The 18,777-nt window shown below is 44.0% G+C and overlaps 1 long non-coding RNA gene across 1 annotated transcript; it reads left to right on the top strand.

Annotated features, from left to right (window-relative positions):
* Positions 1–312: 312 nt before the first annotated feature.
* LOC308479905 lies at positions 313–5,171 on the top strand. Its single transcript, XR_013987887.1, has 2 exons — positions 313–735; positions 3,276–5,171. It is a non-coding gene; the product is annotated as an uncharacterized lncRNA (long non-coding RNA).
* Positions 5,172–18,777: the final 13,606 nt, after the last annotated feature.

Below are 18,777 nucleotides of genomic sequence, written 5' to 3'. Positions count from 1 at the left end.
ATTTCTACTCTTTGGTTGTGTGAACTAGTGAAGGGAGAGGGAAGGATTGCTTTCTATATGCTTTCTATACCTTGTACCTTGTACCTAAGAAGGATCTTCTATATTCTCTGTACTTTGGATCTAAGTAAATTTCTGAGCTAATTTGACTTCTGCAAAAGAGGCCCCTCGCTTTAGGAATGTAAGATAAGAAAGACACATATGAAGGAGACTGTAAGCTAGAAATAACCAGAGGCCCCTCGCTTTCTTACTTTAGGAATGCAAGATAAGAAAGACACATACGAGACGAGGGAGACGGGAGGAGGAGGAGGAGGAGGGAGAGAGCTTTCTCAAGGTATAAGAAAGTTTGCAGAGGCGTATTTCGGGGCAGCCAGTCTTCCAGAAATTATTCTGCTGGCTGTCTGCTGTGCACAGAGAATAAACTGCTTTCCTCCAAAGAAGGATCTTTCCTGGTGCTTTCTTTTGCTCTCTCTCTGGATCTGAGGACGCGGGCCAACGATTCCCTGGCATGGACTAGGCTCAGCCTACATCTTGGTTCCCTGACCGGGAACCTGCCCCACCTCAGAGGGCTGGGGAGAGCCAGGCTCGACCTTGGTGGACAGCTCGGATCGGCAATTGCAGACTCCACGCGCACCCTGCCAATTTGTGGGGGGAGCCAGCCACACCGCTCCGGAGCAAGGACCCAGGTCGAGGGAGGAAAGAGGACGGCGCCGAGGGGACAGGTCCGCAGCGGAAAAGGTAAGCCCGACGGAAAGGGCAGCCCGACGGAAAGGGCAGGAGGCTTGATCAACCTCCCCTGGTTGTGGCAGGGTGCCACAGGCAATAAGGTGCCACCAGGAATAAGGGGATTGGTTGTGCAGTAGAGTGCCAGCCACCAGGAATAAGGGGATTGGTTGCACAGTAGAGTGCAGCCAGGAAGGGAAAAAAAAGGGGCGTGGCAGTGGTGTGCCACCGGTAAGGTTTGGTAAAAAAAAAAAAAAAAAAAAAAGGGGGGGGGAACAGAGGGGAAAATTATTTTGGTGTGTTTTGTGTATTACATGTTGAAATTATTTTGGTGTGTTTTGTGTATTGCATGCTGAAATTATTTTGGTGTGTTTAGTGTGTTACATGTTGAAATTATATTGATGTGTTTTGTATGTTGTATGTTGCATGTCAGATACTCTAGTGACTGAATTGTCAAGTGTGGGCCAGGGCTTAGTGTCCCCCTTGGCCGAGAGATTGTAGGGCTGTAGTGTGTGTAGAGTGAGAGAATTTACAACCTGTTAGCAGCAGAGTATCTGAAAATGGGGTCTGGGGCAAGCCAATGTAGTCCTCTGGAATGTTTTTTAAACAACTGGAAAGCAGCCACAAAGCATGATGATTAGGGAATCAAATTGAGGCAACGGAGGATGAGAACATTATGTGAGGTTGATTGGCCCTCGCAACAAACTAACTGGCCCTCGGAGGGGAGTTTTGATTTGCAACTAATCAACCCACTGTATCAAAATATCTTGAACGTCCACCCAGACCAGATCCCCTACATTTCTACTTGGAAAACCAATGTAGAAAAGAACCCATCATGGTTGAAAGCCTGCCGAGGCGACGCCCCACAAAGTACAGTTTGTGCAGTTCGACCGACAGGGAAGTCAGAAAAGCCCCCAGTGATACCAGACCCAGAAGAAGAGGAGGGGGAAGTCATTAAACCACCTCCACCCTATGCTCCACCAACTGCCCCTCCCCTGGACCCAGGCCCCCAGGCACCGGGAGGAGTTGGCCCCCAGCCTGAACCCCCCAAGGCTGATGAATCAGAAGAGGAAGAAGAGGATGATGAGGAATTTGTAAAGGGATTGGTTGAGTTAGCAAGGAAGGTGAAGAGAAAGGTGTTGTTGATGATGATGATGATGAAGACTTCAGAAAAACTCTAGATAAAGAGATAAGATGGACTAGTAAGCAGTTTGACAGAGTGTTCCAGTATGTAGAACTGTTTAAAACAGAGCTGGATGTGGCTTCTTGGTTCTAGAAGCAGCACAATGCAAGGATGTGAACTGGCAGAAAGAAACAGAAGGGAAGGCTTTGAGAGCCGCATAGGACAGAACTGTTAAAAAAGAGACAATTAAAAACCCAAGGGATTTAAAACCCTAGAATTACAATTACTGACCATTGAGGAAATCCGCAAGAAAAATGCCCTCAGGGCAGCGGATAATACTGATGTTGCAATTGAGGCAGCTAATAGTTGCAATTGAGGCAGCTAAAACTCCACTTTGATGGCCCCACTCCACTGAGTGTACGACCCCCTGGAGTCATCCGATGCCCAGGACCACAGACCTCCAAGCACTTTAAATCAGAATCCTTCTTTCGAAGAGGACCTGGCCAAAATAATTAGGGGTTTGTCTTCAAACAGCCAGCAGCCAGAAAGCCAAAAACGCAATCCTGGAGCAAGCGAGGGTGTCCACGGGAGGGTCAGAAGACGCCTAGGGAAGAAGCCAGTGCGCCATCTGCAGGCAAGGGAGTCATTGGGAAATGGAATGCCCACAGGCCCCACTCCCCACAGGCTGGGAACAACAAGATTTCTCAAAAATTATTTCTTTTCATCTCTGTTCTTGCTCAAAAAGACTGTTGCAGCAAAAAAGCAATTGAACAGACTGTTTTTTTAAAAAAAAAAAAATCATGCAAGTCACAGGACATCAGCTCTCCCCCCCCCTTTGTGCCAGGCGCTTGGAGGTAGCTTCAGAGCGTTATCTCTTGGCAGCTATTCCAAGGACACTGCTGCATTCAGCCAGTTACCCTGAACCTCACACTTTCTGGATTTACAGTTCAGCCACATAAACCCAGAAGGCCAAGAGTTACCCACCCCCCTGCCCCAAAGTATTAACCTGAAGAAGTGACTTTCTTAAAAGCAAGTGAATGCTTTCTGTGAACTTTGTCAAGTTTTTCTTTTTAAGGTGCAATTTTATTCTGAAAAAGGAGCCGCAGCATAACATAGGAATTGATATTTTGAGGAATTTGAAACTTTGCCAGAAGCAAGGAGCGCATTGTTCTTTCTACAGACACTGGCAAATGAACTGAAATTTGCAACATGGCTTAAAGCTCTGAAACCTAGAGCACACAAATGAGACTTTTAAAAATCTCAGCTGGCAAAACTTAACCCAAGGAACAGAACTGTTAACCCCTTGCGAAGTTTCCTGCCAAGCATACCCTTTTGAATTAATGTTTGCTAGGCCTATACCTTATGTGCAAATGTTACCTATCAATTTGTTCTGTGCAATCGCTGCCGTCTTTGTTATCTCTTCTCTTAACAGGTGAGCTTTTGCTGGAACGCCTTGTGCCTTGGTCGAGCCTCTGCATCCCTATGATGAGGACCCAGATTGGACCCAGACGCCCAGACATCGCTCCAGCCTTGTTGGAAGGGACCCAAGATGCCCAACGCCCACCAGACGACCCGACACCCACCAGACTACAGCCCTGCCTACGTCACTCCGGACGCTGACGCTTGGCACGGCTCCAGGATCCAGCATGGATTGAAAGAGAACATTTTCACATTTTCTTTTCTTTCCTTTCGCATAACTGAACTTTATTGAAGGTACCTGGGCCTGGTTTGCTTTACGCCACCCCTGCAGAGGAGGGTGTCTAGTGGGTCTTTTCTTTCAGCGTAATTACACCCCAGCCCACTCTCTAGCACTTACCTAAGCCCCTCCCCGTGCATACAATGGCTCAAATACGACTGTGGGTCCCCATGCTGGTATTTCTGCTGCCTTTGACCTTTGAAATGCCAATACCACTCACAGTGACCAGACAACTGCTGCAATTGTGGGGGGCCCACCACACATATAATAAGTGGATTCAGGTTGCTGAGATGGTTGCGTTCTCTGCAAATCGGACCAATTGTGCCGTCTGCACTCTGGCCCCTGTAGATGCTCTGGGAGGAATGCCACTCCTCCCTGTGCCTTGGAATGAATCCTTGGTTACAACTCCACTTGTTGCCTTCCAGCCTCTGGGCAACCATTCTTCTTTATGGAATCATTCCGTCCCTTTCCAGGTTCACAGGATCACTGGCTGCCTTTGTGTCAACAAATCAAATGACATAAGTGACGCTCAGACCTATGTGGGCACTTCCCACTGTGATCGTACCTTCCCAGCCCCGACTAACATGTTTGAGTCCGAGACAGGAACCTTTTCTGGTTCCAATTTGATTGCATGCCTGGCCCGCTTGCTGAGAGGCACCATATCTGCCCATGGTCAGGACGTTTACTGGGTGTGTGGCAGGAAGGCCTATCATGCCCTCCCAAGAGGATGGTATGGGGTCTGTTTTCCAGCCTACTTAATACCCCCCATGTGGATTCCTGACCAGATTGCCTCTGCACCCCGTAGAAGGAGGCGTTCGGCTGACCTGGCAACACTTGCAGGTGGCAGCTCCCAGAATTGGGGCAAAAAATCAGTGGCCTCCGGAAAGGATACTGGCCCATTATGCTCCAGCCTCATGGAATCGGGGAGAGAAAATCTCTGGGGCAAGGGGGCCGATCTATAACTTGAACCGCGTAATCAGACTCCAGGCAGTGGTAGAGATTGTTGCTAACACGACAGCCACGGCCCTTAGGCTAATTGCTACGCAATTGGATGAGACATGCAATGCGTTTCTCTCAGTCCAATTAGCATTGGACTTTCTCCTGGCGCAACATGGAGGCTTTTGTGCAGCGTTAAATCTCACAGGTGGAGCATGTTGCTTCAACATTTCAGACCACGGCGAGGCTATCCGTGATCTGGCAGCAAGCATTGAAAAGGTAGCACATGTCCCTGTACAAACCTGGGAGGGCTGGGATATGTCTTGGTTGGACGGCATCTTCCCAGGTGGATGGATGGGGAGGATATTTATTATGGTGATAAGTCCAATAATGCTTCTATTGCTTTTCTGCTTCTGTATGCCCTGCTTGATGCAATGTATGCAAAATATGATGGAGAAGATGATGTCTCGCATGATGGGACCTCGTGTGCTTGCTTTCATGAGAGATTATAGACCCCTACCCCAGAACGAACCTAAGTATTAGGTTGTTCATAAGAAGAGGAGGGAGTGAAGGGAGAGGGAAGGATTGCTTTCTATATGCTTTCTATACCTTGTACCTTGTACCTAAGAAGGATCTTCTATATTCTCTGTACTTTGGATCTAAGTAAATTTCTGAGCTAATTTGACTTCTGCAAAAGAGGCCCCTCGCTTTAGGAATGTAAGATAAGAAAGACACATATGAAGGAGACTGTAAGCTAGAAATAACCAGAGGCCCCTCGCTTTCTTACTTTAGGAATGCAAGATAAGAAAGACACATACGAGACGAGGGAGACGGGAGGAGGAGGAGGAGGAGGGAGAGAGCTTTCTCAAGGTATAAGAAAGTTTGCAGAGGCGTATTTCGGGGCAGCCAGTCTTCCAGAAATTATTCTGCTGGCTGTCTGCTGTGCACAGAGAATAAACTGCTTTCCTCCAAAGAAGGATCTTTCCTGGTGCTTTCTTTTGCTCTCTCTCTGGATCTGAGGACGCGGGCCAACGATTCCCTGGCATGGACTAGGCTCAGCCTACACTAGCCCTCAATTACAAAGGAGCCAGTTTTGTTGATCACAAGCATCATGGAGGCTGGATGAATAGAAAGCCACCTGCATTCTGTTGCCACTTTTTATTTTATATTTAAATTCCTCTACAGTACTTCAAAGTCTTAGCAATAAAATGTCTTCTTGTTGTCTTAAGAATTTTAGGAAATGGAATATTTACCACACTGCTCAGTTGCTATTCTTCTTTTTTTAAAAAGAAGACGCTCTTGTTTAGCTGCGCTTGTTGTTTTGTAATGTTGAAATGATCACCAATCTGCTATCCTTTCACCTACTTTCTTCCTTAGCAATATAAAATATCCCAGATGTACCACGGTCTGTCTAGGCCAGGATTTTGTCTAAAGGCTCAGGTGTCAATCACCTGCCAAATTGGTGCACCAGGGTGGGGAAGATAAAGATCTGGCCTGCTGGGCCAGAGAGATTTACCAGTACTTTGTCTGCCCTAGAAAGTAGTGTGGAGTATTATTCCATCCCTCTGTTACATAACTGATAAGTTCAACAGCAAATTCCCACCTCCTGTCTTCCTGAAAGACAGCTAGTTTTACCATGACACCTGTTTCCTTCTGAGTTCCAACAATGATGTTCTGAACTAATTAATGCTGTTGAAGCTGGGAGTTTGACTGACTTTAAAACCCCTGAAGCAAACCTGTCAAGAATCGATAAAGACTGGACTGAAACAAATGGTCCCATCTCTAGCTGGACTAATGGTCTGACAGATTCCTGTGCTTCTAGGTCTCCCCAGCCACTTTTCTCTTAGGCTCAGATAGAGGGCGTGTGCTCAGCTGGGAGAAAATGGGTGAAGAATGCAGGCAGATAAACTGCAGCAGGAGAAGAGGGTTCAGTGCTTCTCACCTGTGGGTCCCTTTTGCTCTTACAAGCAGGCCTCATTCAGTGCTTTCTGTGTGATAGGAGCTCACCAACATTTAAAAGAGGGGTCTGGAATCATAAAGTCTAGTTTTAGTCTGTTGAGGGAGGAAAGCAAGGTTCCTGTGGGCTCTGTGAAAACTGGTGCCAATTGGCAAGGTATGCCAAATAAGAGTTCTGTTATTTGTAGAAGAATCAAGCACTGGTGTGTATCAAGACAATAGACCTAGGTGAGTTGCATTTCTTATCCCTATGTGGGGGTTTTTAACCCAGCAAGACTGTGTGCCATGTATAACCCTTTAAAAACCCCAGTCTTTTAATGTTCACTTGGTTTGAAAATTAAAGACATGGGCAGCAGCAAGAAAAATCTTGCAAACAATCTCTTTTCCATTTGGAAAATATTTTATAATTCTAAAACAATTCATTCATTTTGCCATTAAACCATTTTTAATGGTTTAAAATATTCAGTCCTTTACTGTCAAAATGCAGAAGCACTGTGAACTCCAGTAATAGTTAATGCTTTAAATCTGCAAATGACATCTACTTGTTCAATGCATGATAACAGATGAATAGAAAGTCAGTCTTTTACACCATAAAATATTCAGCCTGACATTCAAGGCTGACTGGAAAGGAGCCTTTAGTGTATGATTGATAGGAAAATCAGGGAAATTTCTTTGCAGTCTGCTGACGTAGAAATCCATCTATCAAGGGAAGGAGAGCTCAAAACATCTGGCTGTAAATTCTGTTGCATTGTTTCAGTGCCAAAAATCATCACCTTCGCTAGGCAATGACTTTGCCATGTGTACTTTTTGGCATGATGGGAACAAAATCAACTAGAGTTTGGTAATTAGCTGCTCCAAAACGACAAGATGTCAAAACTAATCTTAGCCCATTGAAAAGAAGCACAGAACAAGAGAAAGGAATTAAGGCAGAAATTATGAGAAGCTGTCAAGTTAGTAAATCCAATTTGAGAATTCATTTGTGTGGACTATGTCATGCAGCCTTGCTAACAATGATCCTCGGGCTACTCTAGATAATATGTTGGATAGTAAAAACATATTAAATATTTAGGATAACTGTGGCATCCTGGTTCAGCATGAGTCAGAGCTCAACCCAAGAATCTATATTTGTTGCTCAAGCTCTCTCAGGCCTGAGACATGTGAATGACTGTTATATAAAATAGTATCTCTGAGCATGTAACTCACCACTGGGGAATGATAAGAAGCTCCCACACAACCAAGTTGAGAGGCAGGGCTTCTGCAACTTCCAGAAAGCTTTGGACTGAACTTAAGCACAGTATTCAATATTTATGAAATCAGTCTTTGGACTGGTTTGCATTTTGATATGACAGGACCAAGCCACCAGAATAGCTACTTCATTCTAATTCAAATGTGTACCTCTTAAAGAGCTTGCAATGCAAGTAAAATGTACTGTAGATTCAAAGTACTTCAAGCCAGCGGAATGTCATGCTGGAAAATGTGCATGGCTAAAAGGGTGGGCTATAGCTACAGGTGAGCAAGTGTTGGTAGTTGTTCACTTCCATATGCCCATATTCATTCTCAAGCCTTTCATCCAGAAGTGGGAGAATAGAGCAGGAATGCCTTGGAGGGAAAAACTGAAACCGTTTTTCAGAGCAGGACCAGTGCTGTCATCTACTGGATGATTTAATTGATGGGTCTTCCTTGCTCCTGCAAGTGAGTGAGGTGTTAATGAGGCTTTTGAGTTTGTTTGGATGGATTAGCACAGCGGAAGGCAAAGAATGAGGAAAATAATCCAATAAGTACTAGATATATCTTTCCTTTTCTTTGATGGGTTCCTACTTCATGCAAACTGTTTAAATGGTAGCAGTTCTTTGCAAGATGTTTTGCCTTTTTCATTAAAAGTGAAGGATTGCATTTCAGATAGTGGAAAATGCGCTAAAGCTCAATGCAAAATCTCCTTTTGTGCAACTGTTCTGCGCCACTGACTTCTCCTTGAAGCAAACTCACAGGAGTCCATAAACCTTTGCCTACTCTGCCAAAGGACAAAGTTGGTGTTAGAAATATAAAGTTGGTGTGCCTATGCAAGCAAATATGTGTGTCTCTTTTGCTCACATATGTAGGAAGAGTATCCTCCGGAACCCGAAATGTGTTTCCCCAACAATTCTATTTGCTCCTAGCTGTTTACACAGGCCGCATGATGGAGGTGAAGAAAAGTGTGAAGCCCTAAGGTAGGGCCCTCCAGGTGTGATTGGTCTCCAGCAAGCATGGCTAATACTCAGGGATGATGGAGTCCAGACACAGGCAAACTCGGCCCTCCAGATGTTTTGGGACTTCAATTCCTATCATCCCTGACCACTTGTCCTGTTAGCTAGGGATCATGGGATTTGTACTCCCAAAACATCTGGAGGGCCAAATTTGCCTATGCCTGATGGAGTCCAACAACTCCTGAACTGGTTTCGCAATCTGAATAATGCCCTCGTCCCCTGGTTGTTATTTGACTTGCAGGTGAAAACCGTTCCTTGGCAAATAGAAGCTTGTGGAAAATTTAGATTGGGATGATGGCGTAGGAGAAAAGGGTTAAACCTCCTTTCTCCCACTGCTACTGGCAGATGAGGGTGGGTTGCCATATCTGCTGTGACCTACAAATCAACCAAGCCTGGGAAATCCAACCACACACACCTAGCATCTGATCTAGCTTGGCCCTTAGTAGGAAGAGCAGATCAGAACAACATTACTCACTGCACTTTGAATAGTCTAAGGACAGACATTCTAAACGGCCTGCAGCATTTTCTGTTGTGTGTGAGAGCACTTCTGTTGCTCTGGGACTAGGAGCATTGCTCATGAACTCAACAGAATTGCACTGTCAGAGGTACTGCTTCCTTGCTGCCCTGAATGTGCACCTTCTCCTTTCCTTTTGTACCTCCTGTTGTAAAATGAACAGACTTAGAGATGGAAAAGAGGGGGCACAATTTAAGCTTTTATTTCTTTTTAAAAATGCATTAAGGAGAATTGATTTCTGAAGGAGGAGGCTTGGTTTATTTTTTACCTGAAAAAAATAAGGCTACTGCATCCTAAAAATAGGTACCAAAGATCACATTCCTGAGAAAACTGTATAGCTTGGTTTGTTCACAAACAAATGGCCTTGGCTTTCTAATCACTGATGGTTGGTTGGATTTGGGGAGCTGTCATTTTAATTACCCAGTGCCCCCAGTGTAGTGACACTCCTGGGCGTTGTGGGTAAATAAAATGGCAGCTCTGTGGGAAATTGAGATGGCAGGCTGTCCCCCTTCCCTTGTTGGCATGGGGGAGGAGAAGCCCACCAGAAGTCATTTTGCCAAGAGTCCCCTCAAATCTGGAGCCAGGCCTGCAAGGTATCAGCTGATGATTATGTGAGAGCCATCCCACATGCATGAGTGTGTGGGCCACCCCAAGATCATAAGCAAACACCGTTCTTTCAAGGTATGGTCTGAAGGTACACCAGGCTGAAACTAAGCAGGTCTTGATCCAAGCAGTGACTGGATGGGTGACCACCTGGAAGCCAAACAGAGGCCACCTTGGGTTCAGTGATGGAAGAAAAGTGAGGTATAATTGTAAGAAAAATGAATAAGCAAATGGTGCTTGTGGTGATATAAGACACTATGAAAATACTGTCAGAACTGTTGTTCAATTGCAAATCATCCCTCACTCTTACAGCCATCAAAGAATGAAACTGAATATGCATATGTGAACAGACTGGTGAGATCTACCACTTATGGACCAACATGCTTTCTAAAATTGGGCAAGCCTTATCTCTCTCTCTCTCTCTCTCTCTCTCTCTCTCTCTCTCTCTCTTAAACCCTCGTAAGGTCTCTCGGCTTACTTGGAGGCAGGAACCAAATTCATCCAGCGCACATCAGCAGCGTGACCCTGATCTCAGCTGAAACCCTTAAGCCCTGTTGTACAACAAATAATGATTAACAGAGAGGAAAGTGCTTGGGGGTCCTTCGGGAGTAAGAGAAACACAACATTCTGCTTTGATTTGCTTAGCCTTTCAAGCAAGAAACGTCAAGCTGCTATGGCAGTGTGGCTAACTAAGCTCTGAGGCAAACTCGCTGGGTTTTTTATCCTGAATGGCCTATTGAAAATGACAGCACAGGGATCCCCTGCAGGATAATCTCTCCTCTGAATGAATATTTGATATGAGGGCTATCCCTTTATAACTGTCTGTGTCACTACCAACTATTAATCTGCAAAAGAAATTACAAGAGCAGGCATATCTAGGGCAGAGGGCGAAGGCCAGGCTGTGCCAAAGCAGGGAGTCACCTAATCGCTGAGTATAACTGAAGCGTGAGATGTACTACGAGATTACAAACATGCAAGGTGCAGGAACATCTCGCATTATGGCAAGCCATGGGATTTTTTAATGCCTGGGTGACCTAACAAGGCTTGGTAGGGTGCTGTTTTCCCCATACTGCAAAACTGTGTGCTTGCAGACAAGCAAAGAGATAGGCAGGAGATATTGTGGGCCACCATAAGAGCTTGTATGCTTTATGTTGGTTGTGGCTACGCTTGTTATTGCACAAAATTGGAATGTTTCAATAGAGTTGCCCATAGATTCTTGGTACAGTAAGCCTTGGAAGACAGCAGTAGCAGAGAAGCCAAGCTGGCCATCAGATACATGTGATCAAAGGGCTAGTGAAACCAGAAACATACCTTGCTGCCTGGAATGCCTTTCTTCCTTATGCTATGAAAACTAATACAAGATGATCCCCTAAAAATATGTTTCAGTTTGGAAAAATGAATATCAGGCAAGGCCATAAGTAGGTATGATGAAGATTAGGAATATATACTAAGTTAGACCATTGGTCCTCTAGCTCAGGCGTGTCTACATCCGGCTACCTCAAACTCGGCCCTCCAGATGGTTTTGGCCTACAACTCCCATGATCCCAGCTAGCAGGACCAGTGGTCAGGGATGGTGGGAACCATAGTCTCAAAACATCTGGAGGGCCAAGTTTGAGGAAGTGTGGCCTACATGGACAGGTAGTGGCTCTCCAGGCTTTCAAGACTGGGAGCTCTACCTAGAGTTGTCAGAGATTGAACCTTGGGCCGTCTGCATTCTGATTTACCACTGAGCTGTAGTCCTTCCCCAAGATTGGGGTGGATGTATAAATGGATACTTGTAATATCAGCATTATCATTTGCAGTTCTTGGAAAAGGATCTTCTCCTTTTGGCTTTGTAACAAAACACAGAAAGATGCAATGTCATTTTGCTGTTGAACTTTGTGGTTCTTTATAGTTTGTATGATCACACAAGTGATAATTTTAAAAAGTACCATTCCTAACTTGATGCTGGGGAGTCTCATGTTTGCCTTATTCCAGGAGCTTCAGACCCCAGATGGTAGTGAAACAATCGTAATTGGAAAAACTTTCTGTGTGCTCATTCATGTAGTTCCTAGGCAAAGGAATAATGAACATCCTTCTTGCTCATGCTGGGGTTGTTTCAAGGAATCTTTACAAATAATTGAGAAGATTTTATGTAAACCTGATGGGAAAGTGTCAATATTAGTACAGTGGTACCTTGGTTGTCGAACAGCTTGGCTCCCAAACAAATCTGCTCCCGAATAAATCAGCTCCCAAACGCCGCAAACCTGGAAGCTAGTGTTCCGGTTTGTGAACGTTTTTTGGATGCCAAACGTCCAACGCGGCTTCTGTGGCTTCCGATTGAGTGCAGGAAGCTCCTGCAGCCAATTGGAAGCTGTGTCTTGGTTTTCAAATGGTTCTGGGTGTCAAACAGACTCCCAGAAAGGATTAAGTTTGACAACCAAGATACTACTATACTTGGGCCTAGGTCATGGTCGCTTAGCGTTTTGTCATTGCCATTGATGGGTTCCTCCCAGGTTGGTCGTGCTCTTCACATAAAAACATGAAAATAACATAGTAGGGTCCTGCTGGATCAGATCAATGGCCCATCTAGTCCATCTTCCTGTTCTTATAGTGGCCAACCAAATGCTTATGGGAAGCCCATAAGCAGAAGCTGAGCACAATGGCACACCCCCCCCCCACAACGCTACCATATCTGTTTGCTCAACATTATCGGCTGGACGTGGCCTTCTAATACTTTTTGGGCCTCAAGAGACCTCTGCCATTTTTGTTTGTAGTGGTTTCTCTAGCAGCGGCAGGAATCTGAGAAGTAAAATGGGAGCCTCAAGTAAGTGAGAACTCCAGCACAGTTGAGGTATTGCTGTGGGTGCATAAGATTTGTTGAGCTTCCAAAGGGTCCTGCAGTTTTTCTTGGAGTCTCTGTGCCTCCAAGGTCCTAGCCCAACACTTTTAACTGCTCTGACACCATTGAGCTCAGAATTGCAAGTAAGTGCTACTGAACTGCAAAGCCAGCCCTAGTTTCTGAGTGTAGTTCTCTCCTTGTCTCCTGCCATATCTGAGCAGCATTGTTCCAGGGTGTGGCTAGAACAAAGAAGTCCCTGGCTTCCTCTGTGATTAAGAGCAGGACATACTTATGCACACATCCATCCTGAACATGACAGGTTCTAATGGACCATGGTATAATGAATACTCTGGCTAGCCTCAGCACAAGTTCTCAACCTGCACCAATTGATTCTGCTCTGACACAAAATCCATTAGGGACCCTGATGTACAGCGAGAAGAAATAAGTGTGTCAGAGCACAGCCATACACAGTGGCTACTTCAGCTCTGATTTATAGTGACTCTTTCTGCTGTTACTTTCCTCAGTAGTTGCAGATTCCTATGGAATAATCCCTGCTAAGCTTCTTGAGTCACCATGTTTCAGGAGGAACAGCGGGGAGGCTGACATCTATCTTATGGACCTTATGGAGGGAGAAAAATGCATTTTCAAAAATAAAAAATAAATACGGTAAATAAAAAGACCCTGCATTTTTACATTGACCAACAAGGACTACTGTGTCTTTGCAGCTCAAGCGCACAGGTGTGATGATACTGGAAGGAAATGCATCAGTTGCAAACTGATTTGTTCAGGGCAATGAAGTGCTCCTCAAACTTACTATACATTGGACATTCAGTGCCCTAATGCCAGTTCTGTTAACAGGCAGTGACTCCTTCTCTAGAATGTCAATGTCTTTGTGGATCTAAGGAAATAAAAAATACGATCCATATATTATTATTTTCCAATATAATTCTTATGGGAATGTTTACTAGCAGTGGTGACTATGCTCTGCCTCTATGGTGGGAAGCAGTAATGCTTCTGAATACTGCATAATGCTTCTGTTTTGTATAAAGACACAGGAATGAGACCTGCATCTGCATAAACATACAGACTCTTAAGCAGTTGTTGGCATGATCTGCTAAAGAAAATAGTTGCCGAGTTTTCTATTCATTCTGATTCTGAAAATTGCTTCTTGAGAGACTGGTTTCATTTTGAAAATGAAAGCTCATTGCAGATTGATTCTGCATGGCTAGTTTACAGTGTGTCCGTTTGAAAATGGATTGAGGTGGTCCAGGCAATGTGGGCATGGGCATAGCCAGGATTTGTTTTAGGGGGGGGCAAGCTTTAAGGGGGGGGGGCAGAATCGAGTTATCTGCGACAGAATTGGTCAGTTAGTTAAGATGAAATTGTATAGTATGGCAGGATTGCAGTCACCACTTCCTTCATCATTCACTTGCTGGGAGAAATCAAGGGATTCAAATGCACCTAAAGTAACTACACACATCTTTCTGGAAAGTAGGATCTGGAACTAATCTAAATTGAAAGCAACATGATAAGGATGAGACTGAATGATTCTGCATTGAGAAAAACGACATTTTTGTGCTACAAACAGCTTAGTATGCATGCAGTCATAAAGACAAAAATCCACATTTAACAAGAGGAAGCTGGCCAGATGCATACAAGACTTTGTAGGCTGAAATCTACATGACATGATTACATCCCACCTCTATAAACTGTTTTATCTCGCTTGAAATCATTCATTTCTGTTCAGTTGCATTGCGCTGACTTTTAATGGGATTCAGTAAGCAATGGTGATACCTTCAGTTCATTGCTTCCCCACTTTCCAGTTCCTTTGATTTTTTTTGTTTTAAATATTCAGTGGAAAGGAAAATGTGGTGCTTATTTTTAGAACTAATTCCTTATTAATACTTTTTTTAAAACAACAGCAATCCAAGCAAGTAAACATTTTGCCCAGGGCTGTAAGCCATTAGGAACTGCCAAACAGCAAATGGCACGAGAAAGCAGTCAGTGAACAGAAACAGGCTTCAGTTAATAGAGCACCCCTGCTGCCAGGGCAAACTTTCACTACTATAAGTGGGGGAAATTATTTATTAAGCATTCACGGTGAATCTGGAAATGCTATAGCTGAGAAATGGGAGCTGTAACAAAATGTTGCAGGGTGGAATGCTCCTGTTCAGAATTCCATCCAACCAGCCATGTCCTTTTCTGGATATTCCGTTTCATAACCCCCTTTTACTTTTCCATCTAATTCCCCCAAGAGAAACTGAGAGGCATCATCCTGTGCTCATGAGCATGCTGAATCCTACTGAGTTGTTTTAGGGTGAACCTTAAATCGTTTATGCGCTTCTTTGAACCCCAAGCATGCTGAAACCAACTCCTCCTTTGTCAGTTCTCTTTTGGATGCATAAAAATAAGCACCCGAAGAATGAATTTGCTATTAATATAGATAAGTGCTGTGAGTTCTAGTAGCAAAAAATCACATAGTAAACATCAGACATAACCCAGGACCCCCGTATTCATGATCATCTAACAAGAAAGCAACACTATCCCAATTCAGACAGAGCTGCTACAAGCAGAAAAATAGTTCTCATAGATTTCTCTGTAAATAGAAAATGTATCTGTCATTTTTATGATCTTTGGGATATGGAAGTATAGAGGCAAAGCAAGGTTGCACTCCACAAACCATTTAAGCTGAACTGCTTGAGTTGAGCCAGTTGTTATGGAATTAAATTCCTTAAACTATGGAGTAACTCAAGAAGACATTAGAGCAGAAGTAGGAAAGTTTTGGTCCTCCAGATGATGCTAAATTGCAACTCTCACCAGTTCCAGCAAACATGAGCAAAGAGTGATGGGAAGTGTAGTTCAACAACTTCTGTAGGGCTTCATGTTCCACACGCCTGCATTAGCATCTGGAACAGGTTAGGGATCTAGTTGCAATGAGGTTCTTTAACCCTTTTCCCACTCCATTTTGCTGTTTGTTCTACTGTGACCCTGCTTTGCTTTCTGCTCTTGTTACATCTTTGCTAAACTAGCTGGAGTCTTAAGTTAATAATTGCCCACCCCCACAACATGCAAAACATTCTGCTAGTGCAAGGCCACCATAACTATTGTTCATTTTATGTCTCTGGAAAAACCCAGCATACAGGAGTCATCCAGCTCATTTGATGTCTTGGTTTGAAAGCTGATTCCTTTGCAATAAGGAGATGCTGCTGACCTTTTAGAGAGCCTGGAATGTCAACAGTTATCTTTATCTAGAAAACAACTACAGCCCCTTGCTGTGATACCTCCCATGCTGACTGCTGAGTTGCATTGATTTTGACCTTATGTAGAGCCATGAATATATGTGGCACAACCCAACAAACGGAGAGTCCTAGGCATGTGGTTTTATGGAGTCCATTGGCTTTCCACAAGGCATTTTGAATAATAAGTCGAGGTGGAGCCACAGGCTGGCTCGGTCTTCTAGCCACCTAACCCTGATACCCCAAGGTCAAAGATGAGCTGGAAAATGTTTGCTGCTCTGATTAGAAGTGTAATGGCTGAAGATAATTTAAAATGAAATGGAGAGCAGGCTGGCTTAGAGTATCCAGTGTGAAGGAGGTCAATGAATTAGCCTAGAAGGACCTGCCACTTCTTGTCTGTCTTTGTTCATTAGTACGCTCAAAAATAACCCATGAAAGTCCAAAATCTGCTTTTCCAAAGAGGCAGCACTTCTATTGTTTGGAAGACAATTACAATAGCACATGCCCCTTCCCATTCTCACCTCCCATCTCCCTTACCCAATATTCTCTGCTGTATTAAAATTATTCTGGACAATTATTCGGTAGCAAAGTTAAAGCTGAAGGTTTCTAATAATGTGGACTCAGTATTTTGTGGTTTATGGACTCTGCATCATCATCATCATCATCATCATAATTTATTATTTCTACCCCACCCATCTGGTTGTGTTTCCCCAGCCACTCTGGGCAGCTACCAACAGAATATTAAAAATAAAATAAAACATCTAACATTAAAAACTTCCAAAAGAAGAGCTACCAAAAGAAAAATGGACATTATTTATGTATGCTACAACAGCAGCAAGAATCTTGATTGCACAATATTGGAAGACAGAAGAAATACCATCAAAGGAACAATGGCAAGAAAAGCTGATGAACTAAGGAGAATTGGCTAAGCCAACAGACAAACTACGAGAGGACAAAAAGGAGTTAAAAAGATTCTGGGAACCATTTACAGTTTATTTGCAGAAACAACAGAATGGACTGGATTCACTGGCAGGATTCACAACTTCATTTGAGTAACAGATATTTTAGAGAAATGATAAGGGATTTTATTTTTGTGTAGGAAAAGCAGGATACGATAAATAAAACTAAATACAGTAACTCAGCAGAGGGGAAGTTGAGGGAAGTCCAGAGGAAGGGAGGGAGAATAATTGTAAATAACATGATGAATGAGATTTGTATCATTAATTGTTATAAAATTCAATAAATATTCCAAAAAAAGAATATTAAAAACAAAACAAAACATCTAACATTAAAAACTCCCCTAAACAGAGCTGTCTTCAGATGTCTTCTAAAAGTCTGATAGTTATTTATTTCCTTGGCATCAGATGGGAGGGCGTTCCATAGGGCGGGTGCCACCACCGAGAAGACCCTCTGCCTGGTTCCCTGTAACCTCACTTCTCACAGTGAGGGAACCACCAGTAGGCCCTCAGAGCTGGCCCTTAGTGTCTGGGCAGAACGATGAGGGTGGAGACGCTTCTTCAGGTATACTGGGCTGAGGCCGTTTAGGGCTTTAAAGGTCAGCACCAACAGTTTGAATTGTGCTTGGAAACATACTGGAAGCCAATGTACCAGTAGGTCTTTCAGGACCGGTGTTATATGCACACAAAAGTGTGCAAAGGACAGGTCCCTCCTCATCTGCCTGCCTGCCTGCCTGCCACTTGTAGGTGTAACTGTAAAACCTCTCAACTATCCAGCCTGCTCAAACATGAATAGCTACCTGAAGCTTCTGGCTGCTCGTTCCCCTGTTCCTGTCTGTGCCTTAATTTCAAATGTAGCTCATTTTCACAGTTCAGTCTGTCTACCAAATGATCTGTTTGCGTCACCAGTTAAAGTTAAACCTTTAGTATTGATCCACAACTAATGGGCCCATCGGTATTACCCACTTAGCCATATGGAAGGCTCATATCTGAGCTCCAGCCTTTGCCATAGGAAGCTTAATGTTGACTGTTGCAGTATAAGGCCTTTGCTACAGGCTTTTGGGGTCATACAATATAGACCATGGACCACTGCACTTCATTTTATGCCACAAGGCTCATCCTGCTAATATGAGCACCTTGAAGATCCAACTGCATGTGCTTTTGTAGGATGTGTGCATAAATAGCACATAATAAAATCCTCCTTACTGCTTCCTGAGCGATTGTGAATATAGATGCATTGAATATTGTGATAGGCTGGACAGGGAACCAGTTTTCTTTAAAAAACAAAAACAAAAAAGCCACATTCATTCTTTCTGCTCCTTCTGTGTTACTTTTAATCAACAAAGACCTGCAACTGTTCTTAAAGGATTAGTAATAAATGCAGACAGCAAGAGTTCCCAGATGCAATGGAAATTGTTCAGATTAGGCAAACCCTACAAATGGAATTAAACGATTAGGCATTATTCACACAGGGATGGCATGAAGGAACTTGGGGGTCCATTTCTGATGATGAAGCAAAGGAGAATTTGCCACCTCAAAAAAACAACAACAACAACCCTTCATTCTTCTAAAGTTTGCTTTGCATCACTCTTTTTCCAACTGGACTATAAAAGGTAAAGGACCCTTGACAGTTAAGTCCAGTCGTAGACGACTCTGGGGTTGCGGTGCTCATCTCGCTTTACAGGCTGAGACAGTTTTCCCGGGTCATGTGGCCAGCATGACTAAGCCGCTTCTGACGAAACCAGAGCAGTGCATGGAAATGCCGTTTACCTTCCCGCCGGAGCGGTACCTATTTATCTACTTGCACTTTTTTTGGCATGCTTTTGAACTGCTAAGTTGGCAGGAGCTGGGACTGAGCAACAGGAGCTCACCCCGTTGCAGGGGCTCGAACCGCCGACCTTCTGATCGGCAAGCCCAAGAGGCTCAGTGGTTTAGACCACAGCGCTACCCGCGCTACCCGCGTCCCTTCAACT

The sequence above is a fragment of the Podarcis pityusensis genome (genome assembly GCF_964106645.2).
Source record: "Podarcis pityusensis genome assembly, chromosome: 6".
NCBI lineage: Eukaryota > Metazoa > Chordata > Lepidosauria > Squamata > Lacertidae > Podarcis > Podarcis pityusensis.
This window is presented reverse-complemented; position numbering and strand designations above follow the sequence as displayed.